The 19,045-nt window shown below is 42.6% G+C and overlaps 1 long non-coding RNA gene across 1 annotated transcript; it reads right to left on the reverse strand.

Annotated features, from left to right (window-relative positions):
• Positions 1 to 6: 6 nt before the first annotated feature.
• Positions 7 to 17,982, reverse strand: LOC134735190 (uncharacterized). Its single transcript, XR_010117972.1, has 5 exons — positions 17,889 to 17,982; positions 6,967 to 7,068; positions 4,736 to 4,770; positions 871 to 1,550; positions 7 to 548 (listed from the first exon to the last, which is right to left on the reverse strand). It is a non-coding gene; the product is annotated as an uncharacterized lncRNA (long non-coding RNA).
• Positions 17,983 to 19,045: the final 1,063 nt, after the last annotated feature.

Genomic DNA, 19,045 nt, shown 5'->3' on the forward strand with positions numbered 1-19,045 from the left:
CCCCTCTCTCCCCACTCGGTCCCTTCAGGAATAGACTCCATCTCTCGTTCTTGCTATCTCAGTCCTCATCCCCACCCCCCTGCTCTAAGCTCTCAGGGGCCCACAGATCAGATGGCTTCCCCGGCGGACACTATCTCCCCTCTGTATGTCCTGTGGGCAGCCACAGGTGGGCGCACACGGCAGGTGCACAGCATGAGCACAGCAGGCACACACGCTGACCCGATGCCACTCAGCACCCTGCGGGTGGCTGCTCCTGGCTGAAAGCTTCCCAGCGCACTCGTGCGGGTGGCTGCTCCTGGCTGAGAGCTTCCTGGCGCTCTCGGCTGTGGCCTCTGGCTTCTAGCCCATCTCTCCAAGAGCCACCCTGGTCCACACAGGAGGCGGCAGCAAGGCCAATCCAGGATCTTGGGATGGGGGTGGAGGGAAGGTCGAGCAGTTTGTAAACAAGGGTGAGATCTCCCCAGAGCTCAGCTTCACGACATGCTGCTTCCAATCTCAGCCAAGTGCAATGTATAGACTCTGTGGATCCCGACTTGAACAAACCAATGCTAAAAAGAGGTTAGGATCAATATGGACTAGATATGTATGACATAAGGAGTTACGATTCATTTGTAATAATGGATGTGATATTGGCATGGTGGTTATGTAAAAGTAAAAATAGTTCTCTCCAACTGAAATATCTACTGAGGTGTTTACAGGTACCACGACATGATATCTGGGATTTGGCTTTAAAATGCTCTAGCAAACAAAACTAAACACAAAAACCTGATGGGGACTTAGGGTTCATTATACTTTCTATTATTTTGGATATTGAAATTTCCTTTCCAACTCATATTCTTTCATTCCCACTTTTACAGTCTTCATTATTACCTCACGGAGGGCCTCACTGGAGATTTTATTGGTGTAGTGCAGAACCTCCAGCTCTATGTCCGTCTTAAACACTTGGCACTCAACGATCTCTGGGTGAAGAATGGTGTTGTTGACTTTGAACTCGCTGATGCCCTCGAAGGAGGCCTCCTTGCAGACGCTGCTGCTGTCCGTGTTGACGCCACGCAAAGTGAGGAGGACAGAGGGCTTCTGTGACGTCAGGACACTGGCAATCTCATCTGCGTCCTGGACGTCGACCACGACATACTTCTCCCTGAAGTGCTCCTTGGAATGGATCTTTCCCATCCAGGTGGCATGGCTGGCAGGAAGCCTGGGCACAAACACGGCCCACTTCCCAGTGTTAGCGTCGATGACGCTGTAGCAGCCTGGCTCGGTGTCACCGAACGCCCAGTGAAAGAAGGACTCCTGGCGGAAGAGGACCCCGGTGTAGGTGCAGTAGCGCTGAGTCTCCTCCCCGCCCTGCAGGACCACCACTGAGCCGGCCTGCACAGCCGGGTTCTTCCGCAGCCGCTCACAGCGGCCGCTGCCGGTTCAAGGCAAAGAGCGCCAGTCGCACCTTTCAGGATTTCCGTCCCCAGCCATACGAGGGTCCAGTGGCCGCCGCCATGTTCGCCCGGCACCGGCGTCACGTGAAGTCTGAAGTCACTCTTATCCAGTTACATCTGACAGATGAGAAAATTAAAGTTCAGAAAGGGTAAGTGCATTGTCCAACATTTCCAGCCAGTCAAAATGCAGCCCAGGAGTGGAATCTGGTTCTGTTAAGCTCTCGAGACCATCCTCAAGCACTACAGCACACCGTTAAATTTGAGTGGTAAAGGAGGATGGATGGCCTGTTACACAGCTCAGAGGTAGGAATGAGTGAGTTATGCATGGGAACCAGCAGTAAGGGGCGAAGAAATGAACCAATCGGTCACAAAAGAAATGATTCATAATGTGGATCCAGAAGGGAGATATTTGTGAATAGCCAAGATCAGGCTTCAGTTTTCGTATGTATTGTGACAGATAAGAGAAAATCTCTATGTGTTCTTGAGTTTAAGAGCTGACACAGTGGGTGAGATTAATGGTCATAGTGCTCATTGTGAAAAACAAGAAAACACATGAATTCTGCAGTTGTTGCAATGGGGAGCTTGTGAGATGTCAGATTTGGCCCTGAGTGAAAGATGTAGGAGAGGTCTTTGTTACGCAAGTCTCTGGCATTTACTAGAACTGACTTGAACAACAAAATAAAAGATCTAAAAACACTTTGGGAATAGGGATGCATCATTCTGAAAGGGTATTACCGATGATAATGAAACTTCATGATAACAGTGACTAAACTAACAAATGCAGCAGAAGGCTATGATCTCCTGAATGTTCACTAGTTGCTCAAGTGTAAACCGAGGGTCCTCAACTCTACCTGTGCAGCCATGTGCCCATTTTGTAGAGGGGAGCATCAAGATTTGAAGAGGTTAAATATTTGCTTTACATTATGCAATTAGAAGTTATGATTGGCCAGGCGTGGTGGCTCACGCCTGTAATCCCAGCACTTTGGGACGCCGAGGAGGGCGAATCAAGAGGTCAGGAGTTTGAGACCAGCCTGGCCAACATGGTAAAACCCTGTCTCTACTAAAGATACAAAAAACTAGCCTGACGTGATGGTGCGTGCCTGTAATTTCAGGTACTTAGGAGACTGAGGCAGGAGAATCGCTTGAACCCAGGAAGCAGAAGTTGCAGTGAGCCGAGATCTTGCCATTGCATTCCAGCCTGGGCGACAGGGCGAGACTCTGTCTCAAAAAAAAAAAAAAAAAAAAAAAAAGTTATGATTGAGACTCAGCTCTGTCTGACTCCAGCTGTTAACCACTATGTTCTAAGCTCTACTGTGGTCAAGAGATATCCTCTGAGCACATTTTTCAAGGTAATATGATAAACACCATGGGGAAGAGAAATCTTAATCAGCCATAGTATATGTCCTTGCCAAATTCACAGTGTACTGGGAAAGTACTTATCTCCTATAATGCATGGTGGAAAGTGATAAGAAAACAATGAATTCAGGGATGGAGAATTCACCTTTCAGAAGACTGCCTGGAGGATGTGGCAGTTGAAGTAGGCTGTGAAAAAGGATTAAGATGGGGCTATACTGCACCAAAAGGATAAGAATAGAGAGGAAAGAGGCGAGCGTTCCCCCGGTGAGAGGCAGGCCAGGAACAAAAACGAAGAGGTGGCAAATGCAAGGCAGTTTTTGGAAAAGTTAAATGGCCAGTTTGATGGGACAGAAAGAGTATGTGTGGAAGTAGAGAAAATGCTGAAAAAAATACAATGCAGATTTAAATAGTATGAGTAATAATTATAGCTCATATTTGCCAGGCACCTAAAATGTGCCAGGCACTATCCTTGGGGCTTTAAATTTATTATCTCACTGAAAAATCTCTAACTAGACTGTGAGACTGATATTATCCCCACCCTCATTTTACAGATAGATCTATCTGTAAAATGAGTTATCAGTTTATCTGTGAAATGGGGGTGGGAATAACACCACTCTCGCAGTCTAGTTAAACAAGTTATTTAGAGAAGTAACTTGTCTAGGGTCTTATGAAGATACTGGTGAAACTGAAACTCAAACACAAATTTATCTGATACTAAAGTTCTTATTCATGAAACTGTATGGTCACCCAGTAAACATTACTGTTGATGCCAAATAAGCTCTGCTTTAGAGCCACGGTTTTGATCCGCTGGTCTTATTTTTTTCTCCTCTGATTTACACATGTCTGACATATGTTGTCATTTCTCTGCAAACTTTCAGAGGACTAGGAGGGACTCGGAGGGAAGAGTAGGCTCTAATGTCATCCTAGTAGAGAAAAAAAAAAGAAACGAAAAGTGAGTTTAATTACTCTTTGCAAAAAAGCTGTCTCTTCTCCCCAAACTTAACAATATTAAGATTAGGTCTTCACATGCTGCTGTAAGAGAATGGACTCATCCATCATTAGACATGTCCTGGGAGAGGGACTGAGGGGATTATTTCCTGAGGCTCTGGATAGTATATCACTTGAGGCACCTTATAAGAAGGGATACTGTGCTTGGCTTTACACAGGATTGCTGATTTAGGGTGATTATACAACCTGGTTTGCCAAAAGGGGTCTTTATTTATGTCTATTAGCCTGGCATAATTATTAATGGCACCATCTTTACTCTCAAGTTGTAAGAGTTTAGAAGAGAAATTATATGGTTTCCCTACTGAAGGTCAGAGTAATGAGATGTTAGAGCAGCTGCCAGCACCATTGCCTTGGGCGAGGTTTCTGTCTCACAGGGAGTTGCAGCCAAGAGTCTGAAGGATTCTGCTTCTTCACAGTCTGGATGAATAAATAATGCCATAGGGATGTGAGCCCTACCCATTACTGAATGACTGCGGGTGTCCTTGACTGCTATCCAGAGATAGTAACATCAAGTAGTCTTCTTGGCATTTGAGGGGATGAACTCTGGGTAGGAGAAGAGGAGGGGCTGTACTCATCCATGAAGTCAGCAGTTTGGGAAACAGGAGGATATGGGCTAAGAACTTCAGTCTTCTGGGATCTCATTGAATTAGGGTCATGTAAAGGGAGACACATTGCACTTTGGTGATAGAAGCCTCCTTAGTGAGGCATTTGTAAAGCCCCCGCCTAATCTCAGGAAGAATGTACCTATGTTGGAACAGTTATTCATAGTTATTGAAATTTCTTAGGCCAAAAATTAAAAAGTGTACAAATGACCACCTATCTTGGGTCACTTCTTAACTTGGCATGCTTTGTTATTATTGATGATTTGGAGGCTATTTTGTAATGCAATTCAGAAGGTATGTATTTTGTAATTCAGAAGGTATGTATTGGGTACTTACAAGATGCTGGGCCACTGGGCTCAAGGCTTCTATTTCTACGAAGAAAGAGAAACCACAATAAGACAATGTTGTTCTTGCTCATAAAGCTTATTCTCAGCATCCACTATGATATACCATTTAAGCAAATATTTAAAAATACCCCAAACAATACTGTATGTTGTTTATGGAAACATTCATATATAATGAAAGTACAAAAATATGCATGAGAATAATGCAACAACTTTTTGATACTGGTTAATTCCAAAGGGAGTGGGAGGGAAGGAAAGGGATGGCTCCAGGCTTTAGCTGTATGAAAAGCATTTTACTTTGGAGGAGGAGGGGTAGTGGGGGTGGGGAAGAGAGAGAGACATGGAGCAAAAATAGCAACATTTTAGCATCCATTATATCTTATTCAAACGTGTTAAATCTTAAAATATACCAGTGCACTTTTCTAAATGCCTGACATATTTTATAATTAAAAATTAAAGTAAAAAAGGTCAGGTGCAGTGGCTCACACCTGTAATCCCAGCACTTTGGGAGGCTGTGGTGGGCAGATTACCAGAGGTCAGGAGTTCGAGACCAGCATGTCCAACATGGTGAAACCTCATCTCTACTAAAAATACAAAATTAGCCATGCGTGGTGGTGCATGCCTGTAATCTCAGCTACTCGGGAGGCTGAGTCAGGAGAATCGCTTGAACCCGCGAGGTGGAGGTTGCAGTGAGCCGGGATCACACCACTGCACTCCAGCTTGGGTGACAGAGTGAGATTCTGTCTAAAAAAAAAAAAAAGAAAAAGAAAAAAGAAAAAGTGAAACGGCTCAAAAAAAAAAAAATTAAAGTAAAATCGTACCCAATAAATGTATACAACTATAATTTGTCAATTCACAATTAAAAAAATTAAAATTTACAACAGCCTTGTAAGGAAGATAGACCCGTTAAAATGGATGGCCCTTTTGTCACTACAAAGGCTTTTCCGCAAAGCTGGTGAAGAAGAGAGATGGAAGGAGGAAGAGCAGGCAGAGAAGGGGGTGAGGCTAGGGCTCCTGGGGTCATGGAGTCTATGAGAAATCTGCAAGTGTGGTTGGACCATTTCACAAAAAGGGGTATCTATATGTAATCGGAAGTTGTGTGAGATTCTCTAATGTGAACCTCTTCATCTACTCACGTACAAGGGCCTGGTGAGAGTCGTTTTTTAAACTGAGAGAAGTGTCAGGTTCTTATGCTTGGTGATTCTTGCACAGAAAGAAATAGCATAGCAGGCACAGAATCAATAACCTACACAGTTGGTTAGCTCAGTGGAAGCAGTAGCTGAGAGTCAGAGTAGACCAAAAGGATCTACCTCTTGAGGAATTCACAGACAACTTGAGGAAGACTTTGGATTTTCACAGGGCAGGGCATAAGCATGAGTGGAATTGAGGCGATCTTCCCTAAAGCTGAAAAGCAGAGAGATCTCAGTGGACCCTGGGTGATGTGAGACTCAGTAAACCCTTCAATGACAGTCATGAGTGAAACTGTAGGAAAAGATAGGGAAGATATTTTCATTAAAAAAAATTTGTGGATACATAGTAGGTATATTTATAGGGTACATGAGATGTTTTGATAGAGGCATGCAATGTGAAAAAATCACATCATGGAGAATAGGGTATCCATCCCCTCAAGCATTTATCCTTTGAGTTACAAACAATCCAATTAACTCTTTAAGTTATTTTAAAAAGTACAATTGTTGTTATTGACTATAGCCTATTCCCTCAAGCATTTATCCTTTGAGTTACAAACAATCCAATTACACTCTTTATTTTAAAAGATACAATTGTTATTATTGACTATAGTCACCCTATTGTGCTATCAAATAGTAGGTCTTATTCATTCTTTCATTTTTTTTTTTCTTGTACAAGATGGGGATGATAGAAGAAAGACGGGATAGATAAAATGTGAGGGAGACAGAAAGAAGGAAGTAAGAATAAAGGCAAATGCATGTCATAGGAACTTGGAGCGAGGCACTTGGGGGTCCCTGAGGTCTCACTGAGGGATGCTTGAGCAAGAAGCAGCCATCCAGCTGGTCCTTGCTGGCTGAGAACATCCCCAGGTCCTCATGGAGCATGTGCAACAATAGAGGACGTCACTGTCCATACCCATTAGTGTCCTGAAGGAGATGGTGTTGGAGCATGGTGGCTGGACTTATCCATATGATCTGCTTTGTCCTGCCTTTCAGACTGTGAGCCACCAGGAGTTTTTTTTACAAGGAATCCTACCTGCATAACATACCAGGTACTTTCTCCAAGTTGCTGATTTATGACCACAAAATGGGCTGAGGTTGACAGTCCCTTTAACACCATAGGCAAGAAAGTAATAACCTAGAAACACAAAGGAAGAGGAGTTATATTTTGCCATCTGCTGCAGTCACGGACCAAGCTTTAATCTTTTTTATTTTCTAGGTTTAGTGTTAGCGGGGGGCAGGTAGTATCTTAGCTCTTAGATGGGGAAGAAATTGGTCACAAGCAGATGGAGTAAGGGGTGAGATGATGAGGGAGGGGTAGGGAAGAGGGAGGAGGCAAGAGCCTGGAGGACTTCAAGGGAGGAGAAGCAAAACAGGTTTCTTGGAAATGAAACTGCTTCTCCACAAGAACAGCCTGATGTGATAAGGGCAAAGTAATGAGAAACAGACAGCTCACATTTCCCTGGAAGTGCAGAGCCAAACAGCAACTGGATTTTGGCTGTTCCCAGATCATTGTATTAACCTAAGTCCCTCCCCAGGCCCCGAGTGGGAAATGGGATGGGGGAACCTGTCTTCAAAGGCTCCCCACTGACTCCATGGCAAAGAGCTCAAACAGCAAGCTCTCCTCTCTCCACCTCCCAACCAATATTGCTCTTACCAGCATTGCAAATAGGGGGTGAAAAGTCCTCCCTCAACCCACTGTCTTCTTCTTCCAAGTCTCCCCTCCTGTGTCCCCCACAGCTACTTCACTAAATCATCCAGCTCAGAAAGAGCTGTCCACACGCTTGCCACTTATTCTCTTGCTGTGTGGAGGGCTTGTCTAATTTTAAGAGGCAGAAGGTAAGTGGAGTCTCCAGTTTCATACAGCTTGCTGGGAGAAGGCCTCATTTGATAGCCCGTGTTCAAGGGAGTCAGTGGTGGGATTTGACCTTGGATCAGACGGATTACCCCTCCCACCCCCTCTTAACCCAATGTTTTGGCCGATCTCCCCCTAGGCAGGATCCCCAGAGCTTTCTGCGGCTTGTAGCAAAACAGTCTGACTTCTTGCACCATCAAATGACCGTGGTTTCTGAAACCTGGCAGGAACAGCCTGCTTCTTTGCCAGCTGGAAAGGGGAAGGGGCAGGTCTGTAGGAAGAAAGCGAGACCTGGACTTCAAGCTGAGAGATCCATGGACCTGAAAAAATAGGGCCAATGTTCTCACCCAGAGTCCTCATCAGCGCCTAAGAGCAAAACTAGGGGCAATTCCAAAGCAGAGACAGTTATGCAAAGGCAAAGATGGACATCTGTCACTTCAACGAGAGCCCTGCTGAGGAGGTTAAAAGAATAAGAAGGGGCTGGGGATGGTGACACACATGTGTAGTCCCAGCTAGTTGGGAGGCTAAGGTCAGAGGATTGCCTGAACCTGGGAGGTTGAGGCTGCGGTGATCATAATTGCACCACTGCATTTAAGCCTGAGAGACAGACTGAGACCCTGTCTCAGAAAAAAAAAAAAAAAAAAAGAATAAGAAGGGGTAGTAATGTAAATTTCCCATGTTTGCTGGAGACTGGTTCCTCCACAGGGTTTCCTCATTTCCTCACTTGATCCAAATGGCCTCTAGATTTCCTGGTCCTAGATCCAACTTGGTGGAACATGAGCTCTCTTTTTCTTTTGTCATGGAGCCCGTGCAGCATATTGTTTGAGTTCAGATTGCCTGTGAGTGCTGACGGCGCTAAGTAGTGAGCTGGGTGCTGCTGCGGGACTATGGAAAGAATTGAAGTCTTGACCTGTGGACTAACAGGAGCAGGAAGACACATGGATTGATATACAAATTGCTTAGTTTAGACTTACAAAGGTGTTCAGATGACTGCAAATTAAAAGGAAAAGCATGGGGTACAAAGAAATCTATGTATCTGACACTTAAGAAACAATTATACAAGAGTCTTATCCACTAGAATTAAAACTCTATTAGGTTAGGGGTGTTGATTTGTTTGATTTCTTGCTGCATCCCCAGTGCCTAGTATTCTTCCTAGGCATACTGAACATATTAGACACTCAATAAAATTAATTTGAATGAACACATCTATTCCAGCACCAAATCTTCTTTCATAGTAATACTTGTTAGAAATATTTTCTAAATTTTATTTATTTATTTACTGATGATTTTTTAGAGATAGGATCTCTCTGTCACCCAGGTTGGAGTGCAGTTTTGTTATCATAGCTCACTGCAGCCTCCAGACTCCTGGACTCAAGCAATCTTCCCTCCTCAGCTTCCTGAGTAAGCTGGTGCATACCATGCTCCTGGTGCATACTACCACATCTGGCTAATTTTTCAAACTTTTTTTGTAGACATGGCATCTTGCTTTGTTGCCTAGGCTGGTCTCCAACTCTTGGCTTCCAGCAATCCTCCTGGTTCAATCTCCCAAAATGCTGGGATTACAGGCGTGAGCCACCGTGCCCGGCCTTCTAAATTTCTTGTAATTTTATAGCAGCTGGAACAGACTTAGACAATCTTCATCTTAAGTCACAACTGCAATATGCATCTTGCCATGCCAGACTCCAGTGTTGCTGGATACAGCCCAGCAAAGGAATATTACATGGCAATTAATTTTGCCTTCAAGAAGAGACTGTAAATCTGTTCATTCAACTAATATTAATTGAGATCTTACTTAAGCCAGGCACTCTACCCTGCTGGAGTAAGGACTTCATTGTTCCTTCCCTAATGGAGACTCCAGTCTGGTGGAAGTGAGAGGCATCATTACTTAGTCAAATGGATAAATATATCATTACAAATCATAATATAATGATGATGGTAGCTAACATTTATTGAATGCATAACTGCATGCTAGGGATTGTGCTAAGCATTTTGTGTGTGTTATTTAATATTCTTAAAATTGAACCAGGTAGCCGGGTGTGGTGGCTCGCGCCTGTAATCCCAGCACTTTGGGAGGCTGAGGCGGGCGGATCACCTGAGGTCAGGAGTTTGAGACCAGCCTGACCAACATGGAGAAACTCTGTCTCTGCTAAAAATACAAAAACACTGAACTGAACGCTTGTTGGGATGACCTGCCTGCAGACAGGAGATACTGTCTCTGCTAGGAACTGAACTCTTGTCAGGACACCCTGACTACAGAGAGGAGCTGCCCACTGTGGGTCTTCTCTGAGCTGTTCTATTGCTCAATAAAGCTTCTCTTCATCTTGCTCACCTTCCACATGTTTGCACACCTCATTCTTCCTGGTTGCAGTACAAGAACTCAGGACCCACCAAATGGCGAGGCTAAAAGAGCTATAACACAAACACGGCTGAAACATGCCCCTGGCTCACCATGTTGTGGGTGAAGAGAAGGAGAGAAGAGCTGCAGCCCTTCAGGGAGCGCAGATCTGGGAGCTCCCTGAGTCAGGGCTGTGACTCCCTTTCTGGGGCCCTGCAGTTCCTGGCATCTCCAAGCTTCCAGGCGTCACTGCATTCCTTGGTGCCAGCTGGGGAAGCTGCTTGTGGTGTGCCTGGTCCAGCCACAGCCTCACAGAGAGCCGGCGCCCATGCCGACACCTAGAGCTCGCCCTGTGGCAGCAGCAGGCATGTCTGACTACACAGTGACTGGACCCCACGCTCGCTCACACACCCCTCGCTTCTCCATGCCTGACCACCCCTCAATCTCCCTTGGAGGCATGGGATCCAAGCTGGTAGCATGAGCTGAGTGCAGCCTGCCAGGCCAAAACAGAGGAACAAGCCCAGCAGGCCTGAGTAAAACTCGGGCAAAGGCATCCCTGGCCACAAGTTTCTAGCCAGAAAACTGACACCCCAATGATCTCGTAACAGTAATTTACATTCCCACCAGCAGTGCATAAGCATTCTCTTTTCACCATATCCATGCCAAGATCTCTTGTTTTTTGACTTTTTAATAATGGCCATTCTGGCTGGGATAAGGTGGTGGTATCTTGTGGTTTTAATTTGCATTTCCCTGATAAGCATTTTTTTCATGTTTGTTTGTCACTGTATGTATCTTCTTTTGAGAAGTGTCTATTCGTGCCATTTGCCCACTTTTTGATGGGATTATTATTGTTTTTTCTTGCTGATTTGTTTGGGTTCCTTGTAGAAGCTGGATATTAGACCTTTGTCAGATACATAGTTTGTAAGTATTTTATCCCTCTCCATGAGTTGTCTGTTTACTCTTTTGATTATTTCTTTTGCCGTGCAGAAGCTTTTCAGTTTAATTAGGTCCCATTTATTTACTTTTGATTTTGTTGCATTTGCTTTTGAGGTCTTAGTCACAAATTCTTTGCCTAGGCCAACGTCCGGAAGAGAAAAGCTAGTATATTTTTGAAACAGAAAGGCGATGAATGATGTAATGATGATTAATCCTATGGCCCATCATGTTCAAATATGAGAACCAATGCCACAATTAAAATATAAAACACAAAATGTATTTTTCCACTCTTAACTTTAAGATTAGTAGTTTACCCAGCACTTTGGGAGCCTAAGGTGGGCGGATCACAAGGTCAGGAGATCCAGACCATCCTGCCTAACACGGTGAAACCCCGTCTCTACTGAAAATACAAAAAATTAGCCAGGCGTGGCAACGTTCGCCTGTAGTCCCAGCTACTTGGGAGGCTGAGGCAGGAGGATGGCATGAACCCGGGAGGCAGAGCTTACAGTGAGCCGAGGTCATGCCACTGCACTCCAGCCTGGGTGACAGAGTGAGACTCTGTCTCAAAAAAAAAAAAAAATTAGTAGTTTAATATCAGCAAAACAATATTATCCATCACATTAAAGTAATGCCTCTGATTTGAACTTTATTAGATGAGTAGAGTTTGACATATTTATTTTATAAATTGGTGTACGTTATATTGTTGTGTAAGTATAAAGAGCTTACGCTTATTTTATATTTGTAGATATTTAAGTAACCCTATGATAAAAATAAAATACTGTAAATCAACACTAGTTTTTTACACTAGTGATTTACACTAGTGTCTGTGAAACTTTTTTCCCCTCTTTATGGGAGACTATTTGTTACTGAATTTTGAGAAATGATGACAATATTATTTTAATTTTTCTATATCAAAATTACTCATCGATGATATACTGACTGGCACTACATACCAATGACTGTCATTTGAACAATAATCACTTCGAAGCTCTCCCCTCCAAATGCACAGTGCATATGCATAACATGTGTGAGTCTATCTATGCAATGCTTTTAGCTTTGAAATGCATATTCACTATAACTGCAATTATCAAAATTTTATCTAAAATATACTACATTTCTACTATGTTTCATATACATATGCACATTACATCATGGAACTATAACAATAGCTCTATGAAGTATACACTAATACTGGACCCATTTTATTGGTAAGCAAGGTGAGGCTCAAAGATAAAAAGTGAATTGTTCAAAGTTATAGGGTTAGTGACACAGAGAAGGGATTCAACTGAAACAATATGACTCTCTATACGTTCTCTTAACCGTCAATTTTTGATAGCTTGTCCTTTAGTAATACCTGTAATTTGTGTATAGATTGATTTTCTCCATTAGACATGAACTCTTGTAAAGCAAAAATAGTGTCTTAATTTTTTAACAACTTTAATTGAGGTATAATTCACATACCCTATAAATCACTCATTTGTATAATTCAGTGGTTTTGTGCATATAACATTATTACTTCTTTTTTTTTTTTTTTTTTTTTTTGAGACAGAGTCTCGCTCTGTCGCCCAGGCTGGAGTGCAGTGGCGCAATCTCGGCTCACTGCAAGCTCCGCCTCCTGGGTTCACGCCATTCTCCTGCCTCAGCCTCTCCGAGTAGCTGGGACTACAGGCGCCCACCACCACGCCCGGCTAATTTTTTTGTATTTTTAGTAGAGACAGGGTTTCACCGTGGTCTCGATCTCCTGACCTCGTGATCCGCCCGCCTCGGCCTCCCAAAGTGCTGGGATTACAAGCGTGAGCCACCGTGCCCGGCCAACATTATTACTTTTTATAAATTGTGATTATATATAATAAAATTTGTCATCTGTTCATTCTAAGTGTACCATTCTGTGACATTAATGCCATTTACAATATTGTGCAACCACCTTCGCTATCTATTTCCAAACATTTTCATGACCCCAAACAAAAACTCTGTAACCATTAAGCAATAATTCCCTATTCCCCTCTTCCCCAACACCCTGGTAATCTCTAATCTACTTTCTATCCCTATGAATTTGCCTAGAATGGTACATTATTGATCTTTATTCCCCATTACCTTGAACAGATGCCAAGCATGTAGGACGTGGTCAATCCATATTTGTTGAACCAATGAAGAATAAAGACATGTTGCCCTTGCATTTTTGCCTAGACTATAATTTTTTTAAATGCTCCTCATTCTTCTGTACCAACATTCCTTCTTATACCATCTTCATTTACAACCCAGTTTATTAACTCATCCTCTCTAGGCTACTATCCTCTTGTCCATGCCCTTATGCTGTATCATCCAGAAATATATGACATAGTGCTTCAGCTGCACAGAGGTCAATGAGCTGATAAAACAGCCAAAGATTCTGAGGTAAATGCAAAAGGCTCCCACACAATCAAATGAATGACCACAACTAAGGGCATCTCACATAGGCATAGATGATTAAATAGCAAGTCCCTGAACTGCTATCACTAGAAGGTATAGAAAATGAATTTTCTGTAAGAGTTCACATCTTTAAGCAATGAGAGATGCATTTTCAAGCTGAACTCATCCTGAATGTCTCTCTCAACAAAAGCCATGGAGGTAACCAACAACCTCTTCTTTCTACAGTACAGAACAGAGAAGGGCAAGAGGAGGAGCAGGTTTAGCAGAGAGGCAACACCAGGACACGTTGTTTCCGAAGTGATTTACGAATGACAAGTAGAAGTAGTGAATACAAAATGAAAATTAGAGGAGGTAGTTCTTCCAGTTGTTTAAAAAGAGAGAGAGAAACAAGCAACAGCCGCAGCTTGTGCTCTGCTATTTGAAGGTGAACTCTTCCTCTAGAATGTCAGACTTTTAGCAACAGCATAGTGGTTGAAACCACAGAAATGATGTTGATACACTTAAATTAAGTACTTTTAGCAGCTGCACATAGATAAAGAATTTTCTGCATGTTGTATAAAGCCACTGATAGAATAAAGTAATAGTGGCCGGGCACGGTGGCTCACCCCTGTAATCCCAGCACTTTAGGAGGCTGAGGCGGGTGGATCACGAGGTCAGGAGTTCAAGACCAGCCTGACCAGGATGGTGTAACCCCATCTTTACTAAAAATACAAAAATTAGCCAGGTGTGATGGTGGGCTCTTGTGATACCAGCTATTCAGGAGGCTGAGGCAGATAATTGCTTGAACCTGGGAGGCAGAGGTTGCAGTGAGCCGAGATCATGCTCTGGCCTGAGTGACACAGTGAGACTCAGTCTCAAAAAAGAAGAAAAAGTAATAGTAATATATGGATCTATATATTAAAACAATAAGTAATATATGGACCCATATATATTAAGACAACAACTAATATATGGATCAATAATTAAAACAAAGAATGGGATCAATGGACTATTCAAAACATGAACAAGGTGAGAGAGATGAGAGGGAAAAGGAAAGAGGGGAGAAAAAAGAGACTCTAGGACATACCAAGACAGAGGTTTTGCCCTGAGCTACACCTGAAGAAGAATTCACTAATTTCTTAATAACGAGGAGATGAAATTTAATACTGGAACACTATATATTTCTTTTATATCATATGTATAGATTTATGCTTAGGTTAACAACTTAGTAAAGTGAATGTTGTTTCTCCCATATTGTGGATTAAGTCATTCTTAACTAATAATTTTGTGATCTTTAAGGAGTCCCAGATCAAATCCATACCTGGGTCACTTGTTTGCAATAGGTACTATAAAAAATTACATTGAAGATTCTGTTGCTAAGCTAAGCAGTGCCCCCTGAAGATTGTTGCCTTGACAAGGATAATCACTCTTGGATGAGTTAGACATTGCAGAGGTACTTGATGGGTGACCTGCGTGGGCCCTTTCTCAGAGCCTTATTACCATATATTTTTCCAAACACTTAGTAGAGATAAGAGGTGGCCTCGTAAACCTTAGTTATATTCATTAGGTCCTAGGCCAGTTTATTCTTTCATTTAGCAAATATGTATTGAGTATAGACTCTGCATCAGGGGTTTTACTGTGTAAAGTGCTGGGAGACCATGAGAATGCCTGTCAGTGTACAATTTTCAAAATGTTAAAAACATAATTTTCATGAAAAACACAGAGAGCACATGTCAAAGTTGTATTTGAGTTATTCATGAGGGATTCATCAAGATAATCAAGCCGATTCAATGAAAGATACGGGATAAAAATAAATATATGCTATATATACATATATGAATACATATGTACATGTAGAAAAGGAGAGAGAGATAGAAGAAGAGGGTCAGTTTAACCAAAAAAAATGCTAGAATAAGATTTCTAAATTGGATTAAAAAACAGTACATTTCTACAGTATAGTAAAATCGTAACTTTGGGGGTAATAATTCTGTCTACTAGACAAAAATCATTTACATATTATCAGTTTCCTACAAGTTCAACCCTAACTTTACAGAGTCTGGCCCTTTATAAAGGTAAAAAGTATGTCAAATGAAAACCAGTTGACCCATGGACAGGCTTATTACCCAATGCTGTATGACATGGACAGAACACGCAGTCATCCTTTTTTCCTTATTTCTAAGTTTTGGGTGATCTTTCTTCACATGATGAACAAAAGCAGACAGAGTCTCTACCCTCAAGGATCTATCACCTAGTCACATTATCATTGCATTACTGATTGCACAAATACATGCAGATTTCAACTGTGTTGAGAGTTGTGAAGGAGGGTACACGATGGTTATGAGTGTTTACAACAGGGATTTATCTAAGCAGGGGATCAGGAAGGCACCAGTGAGGAAGGAGACACCAGAGGGGGAAACACTGGGGAATGTTGAGCAGCAGTGAACCAGATGGGCCCTTATTTCTTCCCTATCCACACATCTCTCCATGGCTTTGAGTACCATGTATGTGCCGATATCTCTCCCATGTACACATTTAGTCCTTTCTCTCCTCAAAAATTCAGACCTGAGAGTTCACTTGGATGGCACACAGCATCTCACGTTGGCATGTTCAAAGCCGAATTCTCAGTCCTGCTCATCCCAAACATCAACCCTTCTCATAGCTTTTCTGTTTTAGTAAGTGGGACCACCATCCCTCCAATTGATCAAAGATTTAGGAATCCTTTCCGATTTTTCTCTTTCCCTCACTCCCCCTACCCCAAAGCAGTTTGTCAGTTAACACTGCCTGCTCTTCCCTTATTGTATGCAAAATCCACCACTTTCCCACCACTACTCAGGGCCAAGACATCAACATCCCCTCTCTCTTGTGAACTATTTCAGTCTTTCCATCAAGACTTCATTCTCCACTTAGCAGCCAAAAGGTAAATCTCATCTAAAAGGTAAATCCTATCCTGTTGCTCTTCTAAAATCCCTCCAGTGGGAATTGGAATAAAATCTAAACTCCTCCCACTGACTCACACAGCCCTATGACACCCGACATTCGTAACTTCTGACTCAACTGTTACTATTTCCACTCCCATCCTGAGCCCCACCCCTAACTCCACTCTGGTCACACAATCCTTCTTTCAGTTCTTCAAACATTCCATGCTTATTCCCAGCCTATGGCCTTTGAGCTTGTAGTCCTCTCTTTCTGGCATATTTTTCCTTGATACTTTTGCCTGTCTGTCTCCTTTCACTATCCAGATCTCAAACTTAAATATTACATCTTTAGAAAGGTCTTCCCTAACCACCATCCAACCTACATCTAGTTTCTCTCCATCAGATATTTTGACTTTAATTCTCTGCATGATGTCATCATGAGCTGCTGTTTCTTCTTGTTTACTTCCTCTTTTTTTTCTGTCTGCCCTTCCCTACCCAACCCCTCCAGACATGTCTTGAATTTTAGTTGTAACTCCAGTACCTACAAAAGTGCCTAACACATAGCAGGTGCTAGAAAATAATTTTTGAATACATGAACAAGCAAAGAGGGAAAGGACAATCACTCAGACAAAAGGAGACAAAAGAACATAAAGGACTGAAAAAAAAATTCAGCGTAGTGAGAAGCTGGGAGCACAGAGAGTAGGAGGGAGCAGGGTGAAAAGGACAGTGGAGAGCCAGAAGCCTCCAGCCCACGCAGCACTCAGAGGGATTTTAAGGAGTTTCATCTTCATCCAAAGACTAATGAGAAGGCAGACACAGGGCTGATAAAGGGATAATATGCTAGTGATCTTGAAATCAAACTGAAAGAGGCTTAATAGAAAAAATAAGGCCACTGCTGTAGTGATGGGCCCCCGGGTACAGTCAGAGCAGAAATGCACTGACCCACATCAGTTCATTTCTCTCCCCATGACACACACAGTCATCATCACTTCCAGCCTCGCCACCATAAAGTGAACAACAGCTCATGAAATGAACTTTCACTTCTTCAAGAGCATCATGCTGCTTTCCAACCCAGGCCTGCCCTGCATGCGGTTTCCTCTACATACAAAGCTCCTCCAACTTCCACATGCCTAGTTAATTCCTTTTTTCCCCTTCGTTTGGCTGCTGAAACCTCATTTCCTCAGGAAAAGCCTTCTTGGACCCTCTCCCCGCACCATACTGTGTCAGCGCCCACTGTTATAGTTCCCTGAACTGTAACTCCAAGAAATTACTATTATTTCTTTCATAGCAATAATCAGTATCACATGCGGTTGAAAATGAAAGCTGTTAGACTGCATAGCATCCCAGATTTTCTACGTGGTAGCTGTGTAAACATAGGCAAATAATACAATCTCCTTGAAGACTTCAGTTTCATCATCTGTAAAATAGGAATAATAATAGTCCCTACTTCAATTTTTTTTTTTTTTTTTTGAGATGGAGTTTCGGCTTTGTTGTCCAGGCTGGAGTGCAGTGGCGCGATCTCGACTCACCTCAACCTCCGCCTCCGGGTTCAAGAGATTCTCCTCTTCTCAGGGGAGGCCTTCCCATGCCCCGACAGTGCAGAGATGCCTGACTGTGTAGCCTGGGTTGGGCGGCTGCAGCTGTGCCCGAGGGGGTGGGGCTCCTTCCTGCTCTGTGGAGTGGGAGGCCCGAGTCTGCAGCCATGACTTGGGCTGTTGTGGCTGCACCTGTGGAATTCCCTCCCCATCAGCTCAGAAGTGTTGTGGTTGCCACTTGTTGCCAGCTCCACGGAGTGTGCAGCCCTGGCTGAGCTTCGCTATTGCAGCCAGTGTAATGGCAGTGGCTGTTCCAGATGGGCTGTAGGAGCCGTCATTAGTACAGCCCTCTATGAAAAACATTATGGCGATTTCTCAAAGAACTAAATCTACCATTCAATCCAGCAGACCTACTACTGGGTATCTACCCAAAGGAAAAGAAATAGTGATATTGAAAAGACACCTGCATGTATATGTTTATGGCAGCACAATTCACAATTGCAAAGATATGGAATCAATCTAAGTGACCATGAATTGATAAGTGGATAATGAAAATGTGTTATATATACACCATGGAATACTACTCAGCCATAAAAAATGAACAAAATAATGTCTTTTGCAGCACTTGGATGGAGTTTGAGGCTATCATTCTAAGTGAAGTAACTCAGAAATGGAAAACCACATATCATATATTCTGACTTCTAAGTGGGAGCTAAGCTACGGGTACACAAAGGCATACAGAGAGGTATAATGGACATTGGATACTCAGAAGTGGAGCGGGTGAGAGGGGATGAGGGGTAAAAAATCACATATTGGGTACAACGTACACTCCTTGGTGACCAGTGCACTAAAATCTGACTTCACCACTATACAATTCATCCATGTGACCAAAAACCACTTGTAACCCAAATGCTATTGAAATAACGCGATTATATGTATATGTAATTATATATATATAATTATATATATATGTGTGTGTGTGTGTTCCTGGTTTATTTTATATATATAATTTATATGCGTAATTTATATATATATATATATATATATATAAAACCAGGAGAAACTTCTAACTGGGTTAAATATATAAATATATATTTATAATTTCTTGTTTGTTTGTTTGTTTGAGACAGAGTCCCACTCTATCACCCAGG

Source organism: Symphalangus syndactylus, chromosome 20, assembly GCF_028878055.3.
Source record: "Symphalangus syndactylus isolate Jambi chromosome 20, NHGRI_mSymSyn1-v2.1_pri, whole genome shotgun sequence".
NCBI classification, from domain to species: domain Eukaryota; kingdom Metazoa; phylum Chordata; class Mammalia; order Primates; family Hylobatidae; genus Symphalangus; species Symphalangus syndactylus.